Source organism: Protopterus annectens, chromosome 8.part0 (genome assembly GCF_019279795.1).
Source record: "Protopterus annectens isolate FY-2018-M chromosome 8.part0, PAN1.0, whole genome shotgun sequence".
Lineage (NCBI taxonomy): Eukaryota > Metazoa > Chordata > Ceratodontiformes > Protopteridae > Protopterus > Protopterus annectens.
In genome coordinates this window covers 1,651,300,984-1,651,318,377 of record NC_056741.1, presented here as the reverse complement: position 1 = coordinate 1,651,318,377, position 17,394 = coordinate 1,651,300,984, and positions in this window count along the sequence as shown.

Here is a 17,394-nt window from a genome sequence, read left to right as displayed (position 1 = left end):
CTGTTTGGCATTTACTTCTCAGATTTCCAGTGTATGAACTGCAAACTGGCAGTTATGAAATCCACTTTTGACAACTAAACTCTCAAGGAAGAGATTACACTAGTAATTATGTGGTATAGTAAAAATTGACTCAGATTGTTAGGGACCAGTAGAACATTGTTTGATAAGTTCCCTCTCCTTAGATCATCATGTGATGGGAAATGGAGTTGATCGTTCTCTCTCCTTCAATCATCATGTGACAATAGTAGCAAAGGAGTCCTTCTACATAAGTCAAATAAATGACAAGGGGATATCATCCTGATTTAATGAGGCTCTTGGTCCATTATATTCAGCAATTATTAGACCAGTTACTGAGTACAATACCCCTCTTCAGTATATACCTGACTAAACATATCAGATAGCTAGAATGACCCCAGAGGTTACTAAGAATATCATCAACTTAAGAACCCTAAACTAATAAGAAACACTTGAACCATTGTCCATTTATTCACTATCTTAAAGACTTCTGCGGTGAAATCTATGTTTTATCATCCATGCCAGTAGAGACCTAGTGGTCCTGTATCTCTTGTATCTCCACAAATCAAACAGTTCCACTAACACCAGAACTAGGATTTAAAGTTTTATGAGCAGATAAACAAATCTTGATGGAGAGAGAGAAAGATTCATCACACAGTATTTCCTTCACCTCTGGACCCCCCAAATATCAAGCAGTGTGACAGACTGTGATACATTGTGATAAAGTGTGTGACACTATGATATACTCTGATACACCATGATACACTCTGATACACCATGATACACTGTGCTCCATTCTGCTACACTGGGATGCACTGTGATGAGCTGTGGTACACTGTGATACACTATGATGCACTGTTATAGACCATGATACACAGTGATGCCCTGTTATACTCTGTGATGCATTATGAAACATTGTGTACACTGTGTTGGACTATGATGCACTGTGATACACAGGAATGATATACTGTGATGCAGTGTGATGAACTGTGATACACTTTGCTACACTGTGATAGACTGACACACTGACGCTGTGGTGCACTGTGATACTTGAGGATGCATCAGAGTGTGTCACATACTATCACAGAGTATACTAGTTGTTTGGTATATACTTCTCAGAAACTCAGGTCAAAACTAAATGATTGTGGCTGACCCAAGTTTGCAGACAACTGCAAACTAGGTGCAATCACTGACTCCCTAAATGTTAGTATACTCCAGGAGGGTTTCACACAGACTAATGACTGGAGTATTACTCACAGTCTCAAACTCAGTGTAGAGAAATGCAACATCATTCCCTTCAGCACAAAGTGTCTCTTCACACTATCAAATCAACAATACCCTAAGTACCCATGAAGTGTAAGGGACCTGGGATCGCAGGTTGACCGTGACCTTCAACCACTACATGTCTACTGTTGTAAGGAAAGCTTTCCACTTAGCTCACTTGATTAGTAATGGCATCGTCTTGAGAGCAAAAGAAGTCATAACCCCTCCTATACTCAACACTTATCTGGCCCATAATTGAGTATAATGCCCTATTCGGTATGTACCATACTAAGCACCTGGAGCAGATAGAGAGACCTCAGAGATTTCTAACAAAGACCATCAAGGGCCTCCAGCATGTACCTTACACAGACCATCTAAAGTCTCTGCTACTATATTCTGTAGCATATAGACTTCTTAGGGGAGACTTATGCCTGGCCTATAGAGCAACCCAACACCCAAACCTAATGAACTTACTGCCCATCCATAAATCAACTGGGTGTATGGCTACCCATTCCAGGGACTTAAATATGGCCTGTGACTTAAAATGGAGATGCTGGAGGGACAGATTTATCTCACATCGACTGCCATGTCTTTGGAACAAGCTACCAATTCATGTGAAATAGAGCATCTCTATGACACTACTCAAGAGGATGAGTGGATGGGTCTCTGTAAATTCTTACCAGGGATAGTGCCTACAATCCTCCTAAACATGGACAGTCATCACCAAGTGCAATCTTGGGTATTGACTAGTACTTCTACAGCATTACATTGGGTTGAAACAGTGAGGTTTAAAATTACCTCCTGGTCAATAGCCTAGTAATCTCCTATGATCCTATGGCACATTGTGTATACTGTAATGCACTTTGATTCACTGGGGTGAACAGTGATACACTGCAATCCACTGTGATGCACTGAGATACATTGTGATACACTATGATGCACTGTGATGTGCTGTCATACATTTTGATGCACTATGATACATTGTGACACTGATACACTGCAATGCACAGTGATGCACTCTGATACAGTGTGATACACTGATACACTGACACACTGTGGTACACTGTGATGCACAGTGATACACTGATGCACTGTTATGCAGTCTGATACACTGTGATACACTGTCATACACTGTGATGCAGTTGAATGCACTGTTATACACTATCCTTCTTCAAATGAGACCTAGATGACTAAATGGGGATTCATAAATTTGCCTCTTGCTTGACTGGACTGGCCCTTCTTGAGAGATGTGGCAAGGTGGAAAAGCTGGTACTGGAAAGGCATAAATTGTCACAAGGCTCAAGTGTTTTGAATTTTCTATGATTATAAAGCTAGCGTTCTGCTTCTTAGCTAATGTTTAGAAAAGCTGAGAGCAAAGATCAATAGTCTACTCTTCTGGCTCAACAAAATATTTCAGTTCCTCTCAATCCAGCAAGAGCTGCTATAGGAAATAGCATCATCCTTGCCCAGCAAAATGAACAGCACTACCTTATTTCTTCAAAGACTAAGTGGAGTCCAGTACAGGCCAGGTCAAGCCTCTTCTCCTCGGTTTCTGAACACCCACTCCCATTTCACTTCAAAATAATTTACAGCCACTTAAAACTATGACCTAAGAAACCAAGACAGATCTGGCACCTGCTTACAACCCCCTTTTTACAAACTAGAGTCTATTACCTACTGTTTTTCTGTACTGCTTCTATTTACCATTCTGTACAATACTGTACTGCTTCTGTCTACTGTACTGTACTTCTATGTACTGTACAGTGCATTACTGCTTTTCTGTACTGTTCTCTACTGTAGAGTACTGGGCTGTACTGGCTGCACTGCTTTTCTGCACTGTACTGTACGTTACTGCTTCTCTGTACTGCATTACACTGCTTGTCTGCACTGTACTGACAGTAATACTGCTCTATACTGTACTATACTGTATTGCTTCTCTGTAATCTACAACAGTGTTCTTTGTACTGTGATGACTCTGTGTACTGTACTCTACTGCCTATGCTGCTTCTCTGTACATTACTGTACTCCTTTTTTGCACTGTATTTTACAGGACTGCTTCTCTGTACTGCACTGACTGTACTGCTTCTATGTACTGCACTGACTGTACTGCTTCTCTGTACTCTACTGTGCTGCATTGCTTCTCCTTAGTGTACAGTACTGCTTCTCTGTATTGTATTGGTTGTGCTGTAATGTACTGCTTCTATGCACTGTACTAGTTCTCTCTACTGTACTGCTCTTCTGTACTGTACTGTACTGCATCTCTGTATTGTACTGTATTGGATGTACTGTTTACCTCTACTGTGCTGTACTGTACTTTACTGCTTCTCTGTATTGCACTGTACTGCCTATGTACTGCATCATATTGTTTTGCTTCTCTGTACTGTACTGCTTCAATGTACTGTACTAACGGTACTGTTTGTCTGAACAGTTCTGTTCTGCACTGCTTCTTTGCTCTGCACTCTACCATCTCATTTTTCTGTACTGAACTATACTCTACTCCTTCTCTCTAATGTACTAGACTGTACTACTTCTCTGTACTGCACTTTATTGTACTAGCTGTACTACTTCTCTGTACTGTTTCTACAAGCTGTACTGACTTTGCTTCTATCTACTGTATTGAGTTCTGTACTGCCTCTTTGTATGTAATGGATTGTACTGTTTGTATGATACTGTACTGTTTCTCTGCATTGTACTGTACTGCTTCTCTGCAGTGCATGGTACTGTACTGCACTACTCTGTACTGTACTTTACTGGCTGTACTGTATTGTCCTGCTATGCACTGTATTGTACTGATTATCTGTACTGTACTGCTATGCTGTACTTCACTACACTGAGCTGACTGTACTGCTTATCTGTACTGTATTGCTTCTCTGTACTGTACTGTTTCTGCGCACTGTACTGTATTGCTTCTCTGCACTGCACTGTATTGACTAACACTTCTCTACACTGTACTATACTACTTCTCTGTACTGTACTGACTGTACTGCTTCTCTGTACAGTACTGTACTATACTAGCTCTCCGCACTGCACTTTACTATACTGTACTGATTGCTTCTCTGTACTGTACTGCTTCTCTATACTAGTTCTCTGCACTGCACTTTACTATACAGTACTGCTTCCCTGTACTATACTGCTTTTCTACTGTACTTCACTTTACTATACTCTACTGCTTCTCTGTGCTACTATGTACAGCTTTTATGCACTGTACTGTACTGCCTTACTGCTTCTCTGCCCTGCACTTTACTGTACTGCTTCTCTAAACTCTACTGTGCTTCTCTGTACTGTACAGTGCATTACTGATTCTCTGTACTGTTCTGTATTGTATAGCTTCTCTGTTCTCTCCTTTGCTTACTGTGCTGGCTGTACTGCTTTGCACTGTACTGTATTGTACAGCTTGTCTGCAATTTACGGTACTGACAGTAATGCTTCTCTATACTATACTGTACTGCTTCTCTACAATGTACAGTACTGCTTCGTTGTACTGTACTATGAGGATTCACTGTACTGTACTGGCTATACTGCTTCTCTGTACTGCAGTGTACTGACTGCTCTGTACTGCCTCTTTGCACTGAACTGACTGTGCTGTTTTTGTGTACGGGACTGTAGAGTACTGTTTCTTTGCACTTTACTGTACTACCTCTGTTCTGTACAGTACTGTACTCCTCTGCACTGTACTATACTTTACAGCACTGCTTCTCTGTACTGCACTGGCTCTGTTTTTCTGTACAGGATTGTACAGTACTGCTTCTCTGCACTGTACTTTGCTGTACTACTTGTCTGTTCTATACAGTACTGTACTCCTCTGCACTCTACTGTACATTACAGCATTGCTTCTCTGTACTGCACTGACTGTACTGCTTCTCTCTACTCTACTGTACTGCACTGTTTCTCCTTAGTGTACAGTACTAGCCGTACTGTAATGTACTTCTTCTATGTACTGTTCTGTACTGGTTCTCTCTACTATACTGCTTTTCTTTTCTGTACTGTACTGTTTTTCTACACTGTATGGCCTCTCTGAGTATTGTACTGTACTGGATGTACTGTTTCTTTGTATTATAATGCCTCTGTGTACTGTACTGTTTCTGCATACTGTACTGTACTATACCGTATTGCTTCTCTGTACTGTATTGCTTCTCTTACTGTATTCTATGGCTTCTCTGTACTGTACTTTAATGCTTCAATGTACTGTACTGACTTCTGTACTGCCTCTTTGTACTGAACTGACTGTGCCATTTCTCTGCATGGCACTTTACTGTACTGACTGTACTAGTATTCTGTACTGATCTGTGCTGCTTCCCTGCTCTGTGCTGTACCATTCTGTTTCTATGCACTGTACTATAATGTACTCCTTTTCTCTAATTTATTTAACAGTTGTCTTTGTGACATGGCCAAGAGCACCAGGACGAAACCCACACAAATGCAGGAAGGACATGCAGACTCCGCACAGAAGGCACCCCAGCTGAGAATCAAACCAAAGATCCTCTTGCTGTGAGGTGACAATGCTACCACTGCACCACTGCACTGTCCTCGTATCTGTACTAGACTGTACTGCTTCTCTGTATTGTACTGTACAGTACTGCTCTGTTCTATTCTGTACTGCTTCTCTGCACTATATGGCACTTTACTGCACTGCTTCTCTGTACTGTACTTTACAGGCTGCATGGCTTCTATGCACTCTACTGTACTGCTCTGTACTGTACACTAGTGGACTGCTTCTCTGCACTGTACTGACTGTGCTGCTTCTCTGTACAGTACTGTACTATACTAGTTCTCTGCTCTGCACTTTACCATACTGTACTGCTTCACTGTACTATTTCTATGTACTATACTGGCTGCCCTGCCTCTCTGTACTACACTGTAGAGCTTCTCTGTACAGTACTGTACTATACTGCTTCTATGCACTGCACTTTACTGCTTCTCTGAACTCTACTGCACTGTTTCTACTGTACTGTACTTTTCTGTACTGCACAGTTCATTACTGCTACTCTCTACTGTTCTGTATAGCTTCTCTGTTCTCTACTGTACTGGCTGTACTGCTTCTCTGTACTGTACTGTAATTAACTGCTTTTCTGTACTTATACTGCTTCTCTGTTCTGTACCTTACTGTAATGCTTCACTATTCTGTACTGTACTGGCTTTTCTGCGCTCTGCACTGTGCTGTTTCTCTGTACAGTTATGTTCTGTACTGCTTCTCTGCTGTGCACTCTACCATACTGTTACTCTGTACTGTACTATATTGTACTCCTCTCCAATATACTGTACTGCTTCTTTATTCTGTACTGTATTGCACTAGCTGTACCGCTTCTCTAAACTTACTCCTCTGTACTATACTATACTGAAAGTTCTGTACTGCCTATTTGTACTGAATGGACTGAGCTGTTTCTCTGTCAGGTACTGTACAGTGCTGTTTCTCTGTATTGTACTGTACTGTACTGCTTCTCTGTACTGTACTTTATTGGCTGTACTATATTGTACTCCTTCTATGCACTGTACTGGTTTTCTGTACTGTGCTCTGCTTTGCTGCACTGTACTGTACTATACTGAGCTGACTGTACTTATCTGTACCTATTGAACTGTACTTTATTGCTTCTCTCTATTGTACTGTATTGGTTGTACTCTTTGTATTGCACTCCTCTGTACTGTGCTGGGTTATACTGCTTTTCTTACTGTACTGTGTTGCACCTGCATACTGTATTGCTTCGCTGCACTGTACTATACTGACTGAATTGCTTCTCTGCACTCTACTCTCTCTCTATACTACACTGTACAGCTTATCTGCCATGTACTGACTGTACTGCTCCTCTGTACAGTACTGTGCTATACTAGTTCTCTTTTCTACACTTTACTATACTGTACTGCTTCTCTGTACTGTAGTGTACTGCTTCTTTCTATTGGGATTTCTCTGCTGTTATCTCTTGACTTCCTACTTTCCTCCACTCTTTCCTGTCTACTCCTCTAAATTAGTAGCACCTATAAACTATCTGTACTACTTAGGCACCTATAAGCTATCTGTACTACATGGCTATGAATATATCCTGAAGGTAGCATTCCTATCATTTCTTTATACTTCCTCCTTTTTCTACTGTTACTGTTTAACCCCTTGGAAATAGTAATTGTCTGGAGTATACTAGAATAACTGAGGATATGCATGTATCTTAACAATGTCTTGGGGTTGCCCTAGATATTCATACTGTAAAATGATCTGTATGTGTATTATGTATTAATGTAATGTGTCTCATAGTCTTCCCATAATTTAAATTGTAATACCTTTCTTGTATATTGTAAACATTTTTGTTTGGTTGTGGTTTATATGTGGAGCTTTTCTCCCTGGGCCTCTACTGAAAATGGAAATATCTCCAGCTGGACCAGCCCAGTCAACAAATGTAAAATAAATAAAATAAATAAATAAATGTACTTCACTTCTCTGGACTGTACAGTAGTGTACTGTACTGCTTCTCTGTACTACACTGTACAGATTTTCAGTACTGTACTGATTGTACTACTTTTCTATACAGTACTGTACTATACAGCTTCTATGCACTGCACTTCACTGTACTGCTTCTCTGAACTCTGCTGCACTGTTCCTATCTACTGTACTTCTCTGTACTATACAGTGCATTACTGCTTTTCTATACTGTTCTGTACTCTATAGCTACTCTGTTCTATACTGTACTGTGCTGTACTGGCTGTACTGCTTCTCTGCAATGTACTTTACTGTAACACTTCACTGTTCTGTATTTTACTGGATTTACTGCTCTCTGTACTGTACTGCTTCTCTGTGCAGTTATGTTCTGTACTGTTTTCTGCTCTGTGCTCTACCATACTATTTGTCTGTACTGTAATATATTGTACCCCTCACTAATGTACTGTACTGCTTCTCTGTACTGTACTGTATTGTACTAGCTGTACTGCTTCTCTGTAGTGTACTCTATTGCTTCTCTGTACTGTACTGTTCTAAACTGTACTGAATGTACTTGTGTACTGTACTGACAGTTCTGCACTGCTTCTTTGTACTGAATGGACTGGAATGTTTCTCTGTATGGTACTGTACAGTACTGCTTCTCTGCATTCTACTGTACTGCTTCTCTGCACTGTACAGTACTGTACTGAACTGCTTCTCTGTACTGTACTTTACTGGCTGTACTGTATTGTACTGCTTCTATGCACTGTACTGTACTGCTTCACTGCAGTGTACTGTACTGTACTATACTGAGCTGTCTGTACTGCTTCTTTGTACTGTATTGTACTGGAATATACTGCTTCTCTTACTGCACTGTGCTGCTTCTGCATACTATACTGTATTGCTTCTCTGCACTGTACTGTACTCACTGTATCACTTCTCTGCACTGTAGCATCCTGCATCTCCTGTAGTACACTGTACAGCTTCTCTGTACTGTACTGACCTTACTGATTCTCTGTACAGTACTGTACTATACTAGTTCTCTGCACCACACTTTACTGCTCTGTACTGTACTGCTTCTCTCTACTTCACTTCACTTTACTGTATTGCTTCTCTGTACTATACTGGCTGCACTGCTTCTCTGTACTACACTGAACAGCTTTTCTGTACTGTACTGGCTGTACTGCTTCTCTGCCCTGCACTTTACTGTACTGCTTCTCTGAACTCTACTGTACTGTTTCTCTACTGTACTTCTCTGTATTGTACAGTGCATTACTGTTTCTCTGTACGGTTCTGTACTGTATAGCTTCTCTGTTTTCTACTTTACTGTACTGTGCTGTACTGCTTCTTTGCACTATATTGTACTTAACTGCTTCTCTGTACTGTACTGTATTGTACTGTTTGTCTACACTGTACTGTACGGATGGTACTGTGATGATTCTCTGTACTATACTGCCTGTACATCTCTGTACTATACTGTACTGCTTCTCTGTACTGCAGTGTACTGACTCTTCTGTACTGCCCTTTGTACTGAATTGATTGTGCTGTTTTTCTGCCCTGGAGTTACTGTACTTTACAGCACTGCTTCTCTGTACTGCACTAACTGTAATGCTTCTCTGTACTCTAATGTGCTGCACTGCTTCTTTGTGTACAGTACTGCTTCTCTGTACTGTACAGGTTGGACTGTAATGTGCTGCTTCTATGCACTGTCCTGTACTGGTTCTCTCTACTGTACTGTACTGCTTCTCTTTTCTGTATTGTACTGCTTCTCTCTATTATATTTTTCTTCTGTATTGTACTATATTTGTACTGTTTACCTCTACTGTGCTGTACTGTATTGCTCTGTACTATACTGCTTCTCTGTATTGCACTGTACTGCCTTTGTGTACTGTACCATACTGTATTGCTTCTCTGTACTGTACTGACTGTATTACTTCTCTGTACTGTACTCTATGGGTTCTGTGTACTGTACTGCCACAATACACTGCACTGACAGTACTGCTTCTCTGTACAGTTCTATTCTGCACTGCTTCTCTGCATTCTACCATACTGTTTATCTGTACTGTACTATACTGTACTCCTATCTAATGTACAGTACTATACTGTACTTCTTCTCTATACTGTACAGTACTGTACTCTACTGCTTCTCTGTATTGTACTGTTTCTCTAAACTGTATCCCGTACTGTACTGAGTTGTGTACTGCCTCTTTGTATGGAATGACTTGCACTGTTTTTCTGTACAGTACTGTACAGTGCTACTTCTCTGCATTGAACTGTACTGCTTTTGTGCATTGTACAGTAGTCTACTTCAGTGCTTTGTACTGTACTTTATTTGCTGTACTGTATTGTACTGCTATGCACTGTACTGGTTCTCTGTACTGTGCTGCTTCGCTATATTGTACTGTACTGCTTATCTGTACTGTATTGAACTGTACTGTATTGCTTCTCTATTGTGCTGTGCTGGCTGTACTATTTTCTGTACTGTTTGTACTGTACTGTGCTGGACTATACTGCTTCTCTGAACTGTTTCTGTACTACACTCACTGCTTCTATGTACTGTACTGTATTGTACTAGCTGTACTACTTCATACTGTACTGCTTCTCCAAACTGTACTGACTGTACTTCTTCTCTGTACTGTAAGTTCTACACTGCCTCTGTATGAAACTGATTGTACTGTTTCTCTGTACGGTATGGCACAGTACAGCTCTGCATTGTACTGCTTCTCTGTTTTGAATTGTACAGTTCTGCTTCTCTACACTGTACAGTACTGTACTGCACTGCTTCTCTGTACTGTACTTGCTGTACTGCATTTTACTGCTTCTATGCACTGTACTGGTTCTCTGTACTGTACTGCTTCTCTGCACTGTACTGCACTATACTATGCTTAGCTGACTGTACTACTCATCTATACTGTACAGAACTACTGTATTGTTTCTCTAATGTACTGTACTAGCTGTACACTTTGTACTGTACTGCTTCTCTGTATGGTACTGGACTATACTGCTTCTCTGTACTGTACTGAACTATACTGCTTCTCTGTACTGTACCTCTTCTGCATACTGTACTATATTGCTTCTCTGCACTGTATTGTACTATCACTTCTCTACATTGTACTGCATTGCTTCTCTGTATTATACTGTACAGCTTAGTACTGTACTGACTGTACTATACTAGTTCTCTGCACTGCACTTTACTATACTATACTGCTTCTGTCTACTGTACTTCACTTCACAGGAATATACTGTAGTGTACTGTATTATTCTGTATTATACTGGCTGCACTGCTTCTCTGTACTACACTGTACAGCTTTTACGCAATGTACTCTACTGGTTGTACTATTCTCTGTGTAGTACTGTACTGTTTCTCTGCACTGCACTTGACTGTACTGAACTGATTCTCTGAACTCTACTGTACTATTTCTCTGTACTGCACTTTTATGTACTGTACAATGCATTACTACTTCTCTGTACTGTTCTCTACTGTACAGATCTGTTGTCTACTGTACTGCGCTGTACTGGCTGTATTGCTTCTCTGCACTGTACTGTATTGTACTGCTTGTTTGCACTGTACTGTAGGTAATGCTTCTCTATACTATACTGTACTGCATCTCTGTAATGTACAGTACTGCTTATGCACTGTACTATGATGATTCTCTGTACTGTACTGGCTGTACTGCCTTTCTGTACTATGCCTCACTGTTACCCTGTACTGCACTGTACTGATTATTCTGTGCTGCTTCTCTGTTTTGAATTGTACAGTTCTGCTTCTCTACACTGTACAGTACTGTACTGCACTGCTTCTCTGTACTGTACTTGCTGTACTGCATTTTACTGCTTCTATGCACTGTACTGGTTCTCTGTACTGTACTGCTTCTCTGCACTGTACTGCACTATACTATGCTTAGCTGACTGTACTACTCATCTATACTGTACAGAACTACTGTATTGTTTCTCTAATGTACTGTACTAGCTGTACACTTTGTACTGTACTGCTTCTCTGTATGGTACTGGACTATACTGCTTCTCTGTACTGTACTGAACTATACTGCTTCTCTGTACTGTACCTCTTCTGCATACTGTACTATATTGCTTCTCTGCACTGTATTGTACTATCACTTCTCTACATTGTACTGCATTGCTTCTCTGTATTATACTGTACAGCTTAGTACTGTACTGACTGTACTATACTAGTTCTCTGCACTGCACTTTACTATACTATACTGCTTCTGTCTACTGTACTTCACTTCACAGGAATATACTGTAGTGTACTGTATTATTCTGTATTATACTGGCTGCACTGCTTCTCTGTACTACACTGTACAGCTTTTACGCAATGTACTCTACTGGTTGTACTATTCTCTGTGTAGTACTGTACTGTTTCTCTGCACTGCACTTGACTGTACTGAACTGATTCTCTGAACTCTACTGTACTATTTCTCTGTACTGCACTTTTATGTACTGTACAATGCATTACTACTTCTCTGTACTGTTCTCTACTGTACAGATCTGTTGTCTACTGTACTGCACTGTACTGGCTGTATTGCTTCTCTGCACTGTACTGTATTGTACTACTTGTTTGCACTGTACTGTAGGTAATGCTTCTATATACTATATTGTACTGTAGGTAATGCTTCTCTATACTATACTGTACTGCATCTCTGTAATGTACAGTACTGCTTAGGCACTGTACTATGATGATTCTCTGTACTGTACTGGCTGTACTGCCTTTCTGTACTATGCCTCACTGTTACCCTGTACTGCACTGTACTGATTATTCTGTGCTGCCTCTTTGTACTGAACTGACTTTCTGTACATGACTTACAGTACTGCTTCACTGCACTGTACTTTACTGTACTGCTTTTCTGTTCTGTACAGTACTGTACTCTTCTGCAATGTACTGTACTTTACTGCATTGCTTCTCTGTACTCTACTGTACTGCACTGCTTCTCAGTAATGTACAGTACTGCTTCTCTGTACTGTAATGTACTGCTCTATGCACTGTACTGGTTCTCTCTACTGTACTATACTGCTTCTCTGCACTGTAGTCTACCATACTGAACTGATTGTACTGCTTCTCTTTACTGTATTGCTTCCCTGTATTATACATTACTAGATGTATGTTTCCTTGTACTGTGCGGTACTGCTTCTCTGCATTGTACTGCACTGCGTCTGTGTACTGTACCAACTGTATTGCTTCTCTGTGCTATAGTTTACAACTTCAATGTACTGTACTGACTGTTCTCTACTGCCTCTTTGTACTGAACTGACCGTGCTCTTTCTCTGCAATGTACTCTACTGCTTCTCTGCACTGTACTGCTTCACTGTAATGTACTGACTGTTCTACTTCTCTGTACTGTTCTGTTCTGTATTGCTTCTCTGCTCTGTACTGTACCATACTGTTTCTCTGCACAATACTATACTATACTGTACTCCTCTCTAATCTACTGTACTGGTTTTCTGTACTGTACTGCTTCTCTAAACTGTACTGACTGTACTGCTTTGTACTGTATTATACTAACAGTTCTGTACTGCCTCTGCACTGAACAGACTGTATTGTTTCTCTGCACTGTACAGCTTTGTTCTGTACTGTACTGGCTGTACTGCTTCTCTGCACTGCACGTAACTGCCTGTCTGTACTGTACTGTATTATACTGCTTGTCTGCACTGTAATGTACTGACTGTAATCCTTTTATATATTATACTGTAGTACACTGTACAATACTGTACTGCTTCTCTGTAATGTACTCTACTGCTTTTTTGTACTGCAATGTGATAATTATACTGTACTTTTCTGTACTGTATTGGCTGTACTGCTTCTCTACTGCACTGTACTGCTTCTCTGTAGTATACTATACTAATCTGGCTGTACTGTAATGTGGTGCTTCTATGAACTACACTGTACAGTGTTCTGCTTGTCTTTTCTGTACTGTACTAACTAATGCTTCTCTGTACTATACTGTATTTTACTGTACTGTCTATGTAATGTACTGTGCTATGTACTATACTGTGATGGTTTGATGTACTGTACTGACTGTACTACCTCTGTGTATTGTACAGTACTGCTTCTCTGCATTGCACTGTACTGTACTGCACTGGCTCTCTGTACTGTACAGTCTGTACTGTACTGCTTCTATGCACTACACTATACTGGTTCTCTGTACTGTACTAATTCTCTGCACTGTACTATACTATACTGAGCTGACAGTTCTGCTTATCTGTACTGTATTGAACTGTACTGTATTGTTCCTTCCTATTGTACTGTACTGGATGTACTTTGTACTGTACTGTCATGCTTCTCTATACTGTACTGCTTCTGCATACTGTATTGTACTGTATTGCTTCTCTGCACTGTACTGTACTGACTATTGCTTCTCTGCACTGCACTGTCCTTCTCTATACTGCACTGTACAGTTTCTCAGTACTGTACTGCTCTGTACTGTACTGCACAGCTTCTCTGTACTGTACTGACTGTAGAGCTTATCTGTATTTTACTGACTGTACAGCTTCTCTGTACTGTACTGGCTGTACTGCTTCTCTGTACAGTACTGTACTTTTCTGTACTGTACAGTACTTTACTGCTCCTCTGTAATGTACAGCTTCTCTTCTCTACTTTACTGCACTGGCTATGCTGCTTCTCCACACTCTACTGTACTTAACTGTGTCTATGTACTGTACTGCATTGGCCTGCTTGTCTGCACTGTAATGCACTGACTGTAATCCTTATATACTATACTGTACTATACTGTACTGCTTCTTTGTACGGCAATGTGATGATTCTCTTACTGGACTGGCTTGTACAGCTTCTCTGTACTGTACTGGCTTGTACAACTTCTCTGCACTGTACTGGCTTGTACATCTTCTCTGCACTGCACTGTACTGACTGTACAGCTTCTCTGCAAAGTACTGACTGTACAGCTTCTCTGCACAGTGCTGTACCATATTGCTTCTCTGAACTGTACTGCTTCTCTCTACTGTACTGTACTGCACTGTACTTCTCTGTACTGCTCTGTATTTACAGCATCTGTGTTTTGTCTTGTACTGTACTGGCTGTACTGCTTCTCTGCACTGTCCTGTATTGTACTGCTTGTCTGCACTGTAATGTACTGATCTTAATCCTTTTATATACTCTACTATACTGTACTTTTCTGTACTGTACTGTTTGTACTGCAATGTGATGATTCTCTTACTGTACTTCATCTCTGTCCTTAACTGCTTCACTGTAGTGTACTGCATTATACTGGCTGTACTGTAATGTACTGCTATGCACTGTACTAGTTGTCTCTACTGTGCTGTGCTGCTTCTCTGCATTGTACTGTACCATACTCAACTGACTGTATTGCTTCTCTGTATTGTCCTGTACTGGCTGTACTGTTTCTTTGTACTGTGCTGTACTTCTCTGTATTGTATTGTATTGCTGTGTAGTGTCCTGTGCTATTTCTGCATACTGTACTGTACTTATTATTGCTTCTCTGTACTGTACTTTACAGTTTTAATGTATTGTACAGACTGTTTTGTACCACCTCTTTGTACTGTACTGACTACTTCTATGTACTGTCCTGCTTCTCTACTCTGCACTGTGCCGTACTATACAGTACTCTGTGCTGTACTGCTCTGTACTGTACCCATACTGTACTGCTTCTCTGTACTGCATTGTACTAGCTGTATCACTTCTCTGTACTGTACTCTACTGCTTCTCTGTACTGTACTGTCTCTCTAAACTGTACTGACTGCACTCCTTTGTACTTTACTAACAGTTCTGTACTGCCTCTTTGCACTGAACAGACTTTACTGTTTCCCTGGTACTATACAGTACTGTACAGCTTCTCTGTTCTGTACTGTACAGGCTGTACTGATTCTCTGCACTGTACTGTACTTAACTTCTTCTCTGTACTGTACTGTAGTGCACTTGTCTGCAGTATAATGGACTGACTGTAATCCTATTATATACTGTACTGTTTTTGCACTGCAGTGAGATGGATGATTCTCAATACTGTACTTCCTCTCTGCACTGTTCTGTACTGCTTCTCTGTAGAGTACTGTACTACACTGGGTGTATTGTAATGTACTGCTTCTATGCACTGTACTGTACTTAACTGCTTTGCTGTACTGTACTGTGTTGTTCTGCTAGTCTTTTCTGTACTAATGCTTCTCTATATTCTACTGAATTATACTGTACTGATTCTCTGTAATGTACTGTACTGCTTTGTACTGTTCTGTGATTGTACTGTGTTGGCTGTACTGCTTCTCTGTACTCTACTGTATTGCTTCTATTCATTGTACTGTACTGGTTCTCTACTGTACTGTACTGCCTCTCTGCATTGTACTGTACTGCTTCTTTGTAATGTACTGTACTGCTTTGTACTGCTCTGTAATGAGTGTACTGTGCTGGCTGTACTGCTTCTCTGTACTCTACTGTACTGCTTCTATTCATTGCACTGTACTGGTTCTCTACTGTACTGTAATGCTTCTCTGCATTGCACTGTACTATACTGAGCCAAATCTACTGCTTCTCTACTGTACTGCTCTGTATTGTACTGTACTGGATGTACTATTTCTTTGCATTGTACAGCTTCTATGCACTGTACTGTACTTAACTGCTTCTCTGTACTGTACTGTGTTGTTCTGCTAATCTTTTCTGTACTAATGCTTCTCTATATTCTACTGAATTATACTGTACTGATTCTCTGTAATGTACTGTACTGCTTTGTACTGTTCTGTGATTGTACTGTGTTGGCTGTACTGCTTCTCTGTACTCTACTGTATTGCTTCTATTCATTGTACTGTACTGGTTCTCTACTGTACTGTACTGCCTCTCTGCATTGTACTGTACTATACTGAGCCCAATCTACTACTTCTCTACTGTACTGCTCTGTATTGTACTGTACTGGATGTGCTATGTCTTTGCACTGTACTGCACGACTTCTCTGTAGTGTACTGCCTGCACTTCTTTTCTCTACTGTACTTATTTATACTGTACAGTATTGTTTCTCTGTGCTGTATTGTACTGTACAGCATCTCTGTACTGTATTGCAATGGCTGCACTGCTTCTCTGCACTGTACTGTACTTAATTGCCTCTATGTACAGTACTGTATTGTACTGTGTCTGCACTGTACTGACTAATGTTTCTCTATACTATGCTGTACTGCTTCTATGTACTGTATTGTGATTGTACTGTACTGATTCAATGTACTGTTCAGCACTGACTGTACTGTACCATACTGCTTCTCTGCATTGTACTGTACTACTGCTGTGTACTGCACTGCTTCAGTGTACTGTACTGCTCTTTACTACACTGTACTGCTTCTCTACAGTACTGTACTATCTACTGTACTGTCTTACTGGTCTGCACAGTATTGTACTGCTTCTCTATGCTGTACTGTACCACTTCTCTGTACTACACTGACTTACTGCTTCTCTGTAGTTCGCTGTGCAGCTTTTCAGTACAGTACTGACTGTACAGCTTATCAGTACAGTATACTGTACAGTACTGTTTGTACTGTATTGACTGTACTGCTTCTCTGTACTGTTCTGTACTGTACTGTACTGATTCTCTGTTCTTTACCGTACTGTACTGTTTTTCTGTACTGTATTATACTGTACTTCTCTGTACTATACTGACTAAAGATTCTCTGTAATGTACTGCCTATACTGCTTTTCTGTACAGTAATGTACCATACTGCTTTCTATTGTACTTAGCTGTACAGTATGGTATTGT